This window comes from Cervus elaphus, chromosome 18 (assembly GCF_910594005.1).
Source record: "Cervus elaphus chromosome 18, mCerEla1.1, whole genome shotgun sequence".
In the NCBI taxonomy this organism is placed as follows: domain Eukaryota; kingdom Metazoa; phylum Chordata; class Mammalia; order Artiodactyla; family Cervidae; genus Cervus; species Cervus elaphus.
This window is the reverse complement of record NC_057832.1, coordinates 102523927-102530933: the sequence shown is the minus strand read 5'-3', so window position 1 is coordinate 102530933 and position 7007 is coordinate 102523927. Positions and strand designations below refer to the sequence as shown.

Sequence of the window (7007 nt, the reverse complement as noted above, 5' to 3'; positions counted from 1 at the left end):
AGGGTTTTCAAGAAGAGAGGAGCCAGGTCGGCCTCAATATGAACAGGACTAGAGAAGTCCGGTGAGCAAGGGAGCTCTAGGGCCATTGACTACCCATATTCTCTCAAACAAGCCACGCGTCCTCAGGTCCCCCGCTGGGTGCTGGGGCGGGGTTCTGATTGGGGCTCGGGAGCCTGTGTCGGTGTGTTGGCTCTGAGCACCTGGGGGTCCCTCCGACCATCGGCGCCCACATCCGGACCTGCAGGAGGCGGCTGTGTGCCCCATCCTGAGGGCGCGCCCGGCTCCCGTGCCACCAAGTACGCGCCCCTTCGCCCCACCTCGCCGCCGGCGGGTTCGCCCGGTGCGGGCCGAGGGCACCAGGCGGGTCTCCTTCAGCGTGGGAGCGGGGAGCGCGGGCGAGGCGGGCGGCGCGGGCGCCGGGTGCGGGGAGGCGCCCCCTGCCCCCTCTGCCGGCCGCTCTCGGGCGGTCTAGCTGTCAGCCGAGCTCCGAGCCAGCCAGTGCGAGCCAGGGAGGGAGCGGCGGCAGGCGGCGGGGAGGGGCGGGGGCACCGCGAGGGAGGGAGGCAGGGAAGCGGGGAGGGCGGGAGGGAGGAGAGGAGGACCCAGAGAGCGCCAGGCAGCTGGAGTTTTTGCAGCGCTTGGCCGGGCTTCAATGCACAGCAGCAGCGAGCCGCGGCGGCAGCAGGCAGCCCGGGAGCTCCGGCGGCGGCCGAGCCAGCGGCGGCCCCGCTCCCTGCCCCCTGCAAACTTTGCGAGCAGCCCGCCCGGGGGGTCGGGGGCGCGCCCGGGAGGCCCGGCTCGGCCCGCGGCCGCGCTCTCCGCCGCCGCAGCGCCGGCGGCCGCTGCCGCCGCCCCGCGCCTCCCCGGGGAGCAGCCGGCGGCTCCCGCGGCCCCCCAGCCCCGGCCCCTCGGCCCGGCCCGGCCAGTCCCCCGGCGGGGGCGGGGGCAGCCGCGGCGCGGCCGACCGCGGGTGGCCGAGGGGTGGCCGCCGCTGCCCAGGGAGGCGCGCGGAGGCGCGGACAGCGCTCCCCGGCGGGTCCCCGGCGCACTCGCCGCGCCCGGGCAGCGGCCCGACCGGGCGAGCATGGGCGGTGCGGAGTGACGCCGCCGTGCCCGCTTGGCATCAAGGACATTCAGCCCGCGGGGGTGGGGACGAAGGGGGGCGGCCACGCGTCGCCACCGCAGCCCCGGAGAGCCGCCACCGCTGCTGCTTGGGCTTCGGGGCTCGGGATCTCGGGGAAAAGGGGTGCTTGGAAGCTAGCCGCATTTCCCGACCTTTCTGTTGGACATTCCGCCCACCCTGGACGCCGCCGGAGGAGCTGTCAAGTCTCGCAGGCTCTGATTTCGCCCTCCGCTTCCCTGGCCTCCCCCCTGGGTTCCCCGCGCCTCGGTGGAGTATTCGCGTTGGTTCGGGGCTGGGCTGGAGGAGGCAGCCACACGCGCGCACACGCACACGTTCAGAGGAGGGCGAGAGGCAGCGGCCCCAGCACCATCTGCAGTGTCAATGCGGCGCTCCCGCTGAAGCAGGCAAAGCGGCGCTTGCAGGTAAGGAGCCGGGCGGGCTAGTACAGCGCGGGCGGAGATACCCGCGCGGTCCGGAGTCCTGGGCTGCCCCGGAGCCAGCCCCCTGCACGCACGCACACACACACACACACACGCGCGCGCACACAGACACATACACACATAGGCACACGCCGCGCATTCGTACCTGTCCACGTCCCACCTGGACACCCACGTAGGTGCGGCGCGGCCGGAGCAGGTATTTCCCGTGTTCTTTCTCCTCTGACGCTCTGGGACTCAGACTTCGCCAACCGGGACTTTTGGGTGGGATTCTGTGCCTTCTTGCCTCTCCCTCCCGGCCGGCCAGGTTGAGGGAGCGATTCCCTCCCCCAGCCCCCCCCCCCCCGCCCCCCCCAGTTCCCAGCCACTGGCGTCCCTAGCTGGTTAAAAAAATAAATTAAAAAAAAAAAAAAACCAAAAACCCAGAGAAGTCATGGTCTTGGGAGACCCGCCCCAGGTAATCTCTGCTCCGTGGCCTTGGCGCACCTGGTGGTTTTAACGCTGGGACGGACCGACAGATATTCAGACAGATCTTTGGAGAGCGGGGTGGCCCGGCGCTCGGGAGGAGGCCACAGAGGCGGATGGGGCCGCAGTTCTGTAGGGCGGTGCGTACGGAACAGGCACTGCGTTTCCCCAGTAAGAGGCAGCACAACCGCCTTGCTGAAGCGAGGCACCGCTTTCCCGGGAATGCGCCGGGGTTTCAGCAGGAAGGGTCTTAAGCCTCGCTTTGGGTGTGTGGCTGGTCTAGAGAGACTGTATGGGGCCGGATCCTCCATAAAAGGTCTTACCTACTAGCATCTCCAGTCTGAGGGCAACAGTAATCCTACACACGCCTGGGGCTCCCTAGCCTTCCCTCTGTACTGTGCCCCGGGAAACATGGGGATGCTTGCCCCTGCCTGCGCCTAACACCTGCCACATGCCTTTCGAGCTGTGTGTCTGAGAAATAGAACTAGAAGGGAGATGGAGGACGGCGCACTGCAGGAAGGGAGGAGGGTCCCCCCCCCCCCCCCCCCCCCCGCCCCGCAACACCTTCATGACCACCTCAGCGGTTCTCACCCTACGAAGAGGCCAGGCATTCTTGGGTCTGGCAGCGTCTCCCAGAGCCAGGCTGCTCCTGACATGTGGAACCACAGGCTCTCCAGAAGCCTGTGGTTCAAGGCTCTGCCTCCCTTAAACTTGTCTTTTTTTTTTTTTGTCTCCCTGGCTGGAGTGTCACAGGCTGCCCATTTTCAAACTTTTCCTGGAGGAGGTGGGAAGTGATAGGGTTCCCAAAGATTTTTTTCCCCCCACAGTTCCCATTTGGGGATCAAAGACCAACCCGTTCAGGGCTCGGTTGTAGGGAGCAGAATGTGAGATCCTTTACAACAGCAGTTTGGAGCTGAGTATAGATTTAGCGAGGTTCTGTGTTTCTAGAGCTGTCCCTTTTGGCAAGCTTGTTGGGCAACTTGGCAAGAAATGGAATCAGCTTGTACTCTCTATACAAGATCATGTGTTCAGCGTGTCCTGCAAACCCACCAGTGGGAAAAATATGTTGGGAGTTTTCCAGAACATTAGGGGGAAGGAGGCAACATTCTTTCGAACAAGTGGGCCTCAGTGCTGGGCACAGGATTGGGCTGATTCTGTAAATACTGAAGAGGGATGCTGAACTAAAGGGCTCTCTTCCTACCCCCATCTCTCTGCTATTTTCAAACTTTTTTCAGCTCCTGCAAAGGTCTCCGGTTAGGCTGGGAAGGAGAGAACCAGACATCCCCCGGAGGGAGATTGTATTCCCCGCTGTGTGCTGTGTGAGCTGCCCTTTGATTGATTGAAAAGGGTAGATGGAATAAAGCAAAGCTCTCACAATGGGGAGAACCCAGTCGGGAAAAGAGACACTATTCTCTTTTTAAGAATGGTGGGTGTGTGTACACGCACCTAGATATACGCGCGCCTTCTCAAAGAGCCTTGCTATATGTGGTCAGCTCTTCCAACGACATAACAAAGGTTGACAACGGGACCCACCTCTATCTATATCTTTGTGGTTATGGAAGAGCCTTAACGTTTCACACGCATGCCCTGTGGGTGCGTGGACAGGGAGGTCCCATGTATGCGTGGAGCAGCACATGGTTTTCTACAGAAATAGGGAGCACCAGTGACTGTGGGTGGCTCCCAGGTAAACATTCCCTCAGGGCACCTTGAAAGGGCAGAAAGGTGGGGTCCAAGCTTCCGGCAAGGTCTGTGTGCCTTCCAGGGGAAATCTCTACACCTTTCTCTGCTTCCTTCCCCAACCACTATCCTTTCTTGATTATTTGCAGCCTCAGGATCCATCATATTCACGCCAAGCCAGCGGTCACTACGCTGGTGACAAGCTAAACATTTTTTTTTTTTACGTGGGTTCAAAAAATCCCCACACTTTCGGAACTTAGTGTTAGGTACCAATTTGGTTTCTAGGACAAAGTAGGCATTAATTAACATCTGTGTAAAGCTGGCTGTACATCTCATTTTTTCCCTGGCTCTCTGGCCCAGCCCTGGAGCATGTCATGTTCGTTGTCCCTCTCCACCAGTCTACTGGTAGCCTTCCAGTTAAGTTCTCTGGGGGGGGCCTTCCTCATTGCTCGGAAGGGAGTCAAACTAGCTTCTCTGCAGACCCTCGCTGCTGCGGGGCTGTGCTCCGGGCGCCTCTGCTGTGGGCGCGCGGCGTGGCTTGCCCGCGAGCCCTTCCTTCTCGCCGGATCCAGCTACTGCTGGGCTTGCTTCTGTCTTCCCAACCCATCGTTCTGGATGCCCACCGACGCTCGGGCAAACGTTTCCGGAGGAATCCGAGGCCGCCAACTTGTTTCCTTTCTGCGTCTCTGCACCTCTCCCTCCCCGCGGCCGCTGTTCCCCGCAGACAGGGAAGTCTGCGCCGCAGAGTCTGCCTACACTTGGCCTCCCAATCCTTCTAATCGCGACGAAGGCTGCTGGGAATTAAGGGAGGGGGCCGGGGGGGGGGTGTCTTTCTAGCGCGGCAGCGGTCCTGAAGTGGAGAGAGCGCTCAGGGGGCGGGGAAATCACTCGCTCTTAGCTCCTAGTTATCCCCAAGCTTTGATGCAAAAGAAATCGCCGCCCATCTCTCTCCTCCTAGCCAGCTAGGGGGCATTTTTCAGTCGTTTTTCTCCCCATCCTCACCCGGAGAAGCCAATCCACAGACAATGCCACTTCAAGACCTGTTGGGGTGGTTTCAGCGAGGGGCTGTGATAGGGTGTCTGCCCTGCAGAAAACCCACCCGAGATCCAGGCTGGGACGGTCTGGGATGCAACACACGTGCTACTCTTTCTAGGCTCTTTTCTCCTCTTCATCTGTGCCCAGCGCTGCCCGATGTGAAGCCGGTTGGGACCCTCGGGCAGTGGAGCAGGGCTCAGGTCCCTCCCTTGACACCCCCTCTCCCTCCCCCCCATTTCCTCCCATCCCCGCCCTCCCCTTGCCAATCCACCTCGCGGTTTTGTGCACACATCCGCTAGCCCATTCGCCCTCAAATTTGTGGCACTCCAAGAAATCAATATAACATGAATTTAACGACAGCTGGATGATTAAGTGTTATTTATATTTAAGAGCGGCATTTTAAAAAGACGGCGCACTAATAAATCAAACGGCTGTTGCGGAGATGCACGTGATTAGGGTAATTGCCCTATAGGTTCTGTGGAGCAAGGCTTGGGCGAGAGGAGCCGTGCGGAGGCTACATTTTTAGTAGGTATGCACCCCACTGCTCTCCACCCTGCACCCCGACCTGATCCCCTCTCTTGGTCCGGGCTGACCGGTTTTTCCTTCCTCCCTCCTCACTGCCCAGGTCACAGCTAGCCTTCCAGTTGTGGCAGAAAGGTGAAGTCAGCAGGGAGGCTGAAGGGGGCTCTTGGTAGCGAGGGATCTTTAAAGTGGAGGGAGGCAGGGGGTCCTAATTCCCAGAGCAGGGACCTTGTTTCCGAAAGAGGAGCCTGCTACCCTGCTTGGTACCAAGCAGCTTGGAAGAAAAGCTTCCTGAGTCCCAGGCCAGGTCTGCATGAACCCCCGCATCTCTGTGCTTATAATCATGTGACATCAACCTCCCCAGGGAAGAGGCTGTGAGGATGTATTTGTCCTTGTGAAAATAACAGAATGAAAAATAATAATAATTAGTGATGATAATGGTGGCTAGTATTTCCTGAGCACTTACTTGGTAGAGGCATCGTTTAAGGGTTTGCACAGGTTGGCCCATGTCTTCCTTGTAACAGCCCGGAGGGACAGTCACTGTTACCATCCCCATTTCTTCCACCAGAAAACTGAGGTGGGGGCAGTGTTGGGGGAAGGGTAAGGACTTTGTCCAGGATCACACAGCTAGTAGGGGGTGGAGTCAGGTCTCAACCCTAGGCAGACTGACCTGGCCCCTTGTCACCGTGCTGTTTGCATCCTTAGCAAGCCAGGGGGAGGTTTGCGGGGAATGTGCTGGGGTGAGGTATAGAATATCTGGTTTCTCCCTTGGACCACCTCTGTGATCCCAGGCAAATCTGTTCATTCTTTGAACCTCCACTTCCCCTATCACCAAATGGGGTTGGGCCTTATCCTTGACTGCCGTTGGTTGTGAAATTTCGAGGATCGTTCTGGCAGAGTGCTCAGTTCCTGAGGGTGACTCTTGCCTCATCTGGCAGCTCCCATTTCATCCTGGGAAAAACCTAAGGAGGAGTGAATGAGTGCAGTTCTGATCTCTGCTTTTGACTCTGTGAGGCTCTGAGTCTTACACTGGTAGGAGTCTAGTTCTCCCAGAGGCTGCTTCACACTCTCATTTAATCCTTCAAATCACCCAGTAAAGTGGGGATTATTTATTCTCATTTTGGTGGTCTAGGAACTAAGATGGAATGAATGCCCATGGCCCCAGTCTGCTATACAGCGCATGGTCTTTTCATTCTTTGGGAAGTATGCACACAGTAGGTGCTCATCACTTTGCCAGCTCATTCATTGATTAGCCGTCCTAGGGTTCCAGATTTTGGAAGCCAGAGGCAGGAAAGGAATCTTTGCTTGTGGATGTCATAATGTGCTGGGGGCCTGGACCGTATGTTGTTGGAGCAGAGATTCGTTGGAAATTGGTGCAAATGGCCTGTGGGTGGAGAAGGTCATTGTGCAGACTTATGGTAAGTGTAGCGCTTGGCCAGGAATAACATCCTGATTCTGAGAAATGTGGGCAGCAAGGCCCTGATGGAGCCCATTCATCCAGGTGGGTGCTGTCCCACCTGGAAGTTGGGCCTAAGCTACCTGACTTGGTCTCTCTGGCCTGAATACTGTAGGGAACATCCACAGGTGATCTGCTGGTGGTTAGTTTGTTTTTTTGTCTCTCCGAGAGACAAACTTTCATTCCGTGTGTTATTTATTTGGCTTCTCCTCCACGCTGAAGTGAGTGAAGCTTCTGCTAAACTTGAGGCAGCTAGAAGGGTGTCGTTGGATTTCATCACCTCCCCTCCAGG

At 58.5% G+C, this 7007-nt stretch overlaps 1 protein-coding gene across 1 annotated transcript in view; it reads left to right on the top strand.

Annotated features, from left to right (window-relative positions):
* Positions 1 to 1093: 1093 nt before the first annotated feature.
* Positions 1094 to 7007, top strand: part of PLXNA4 (plexin A4) — a 471239-nt gene continuing 465325 nt past the window's right edge. The window contains exon 1 of the mRNA XM_043872047.1: positions 1094 to 1545. The gene's annotated coding sequence lies outside the window, so the exon portion shown is untranslated. The remainder of the gene's footprint in view (positions 1546 to 7007) is intronic.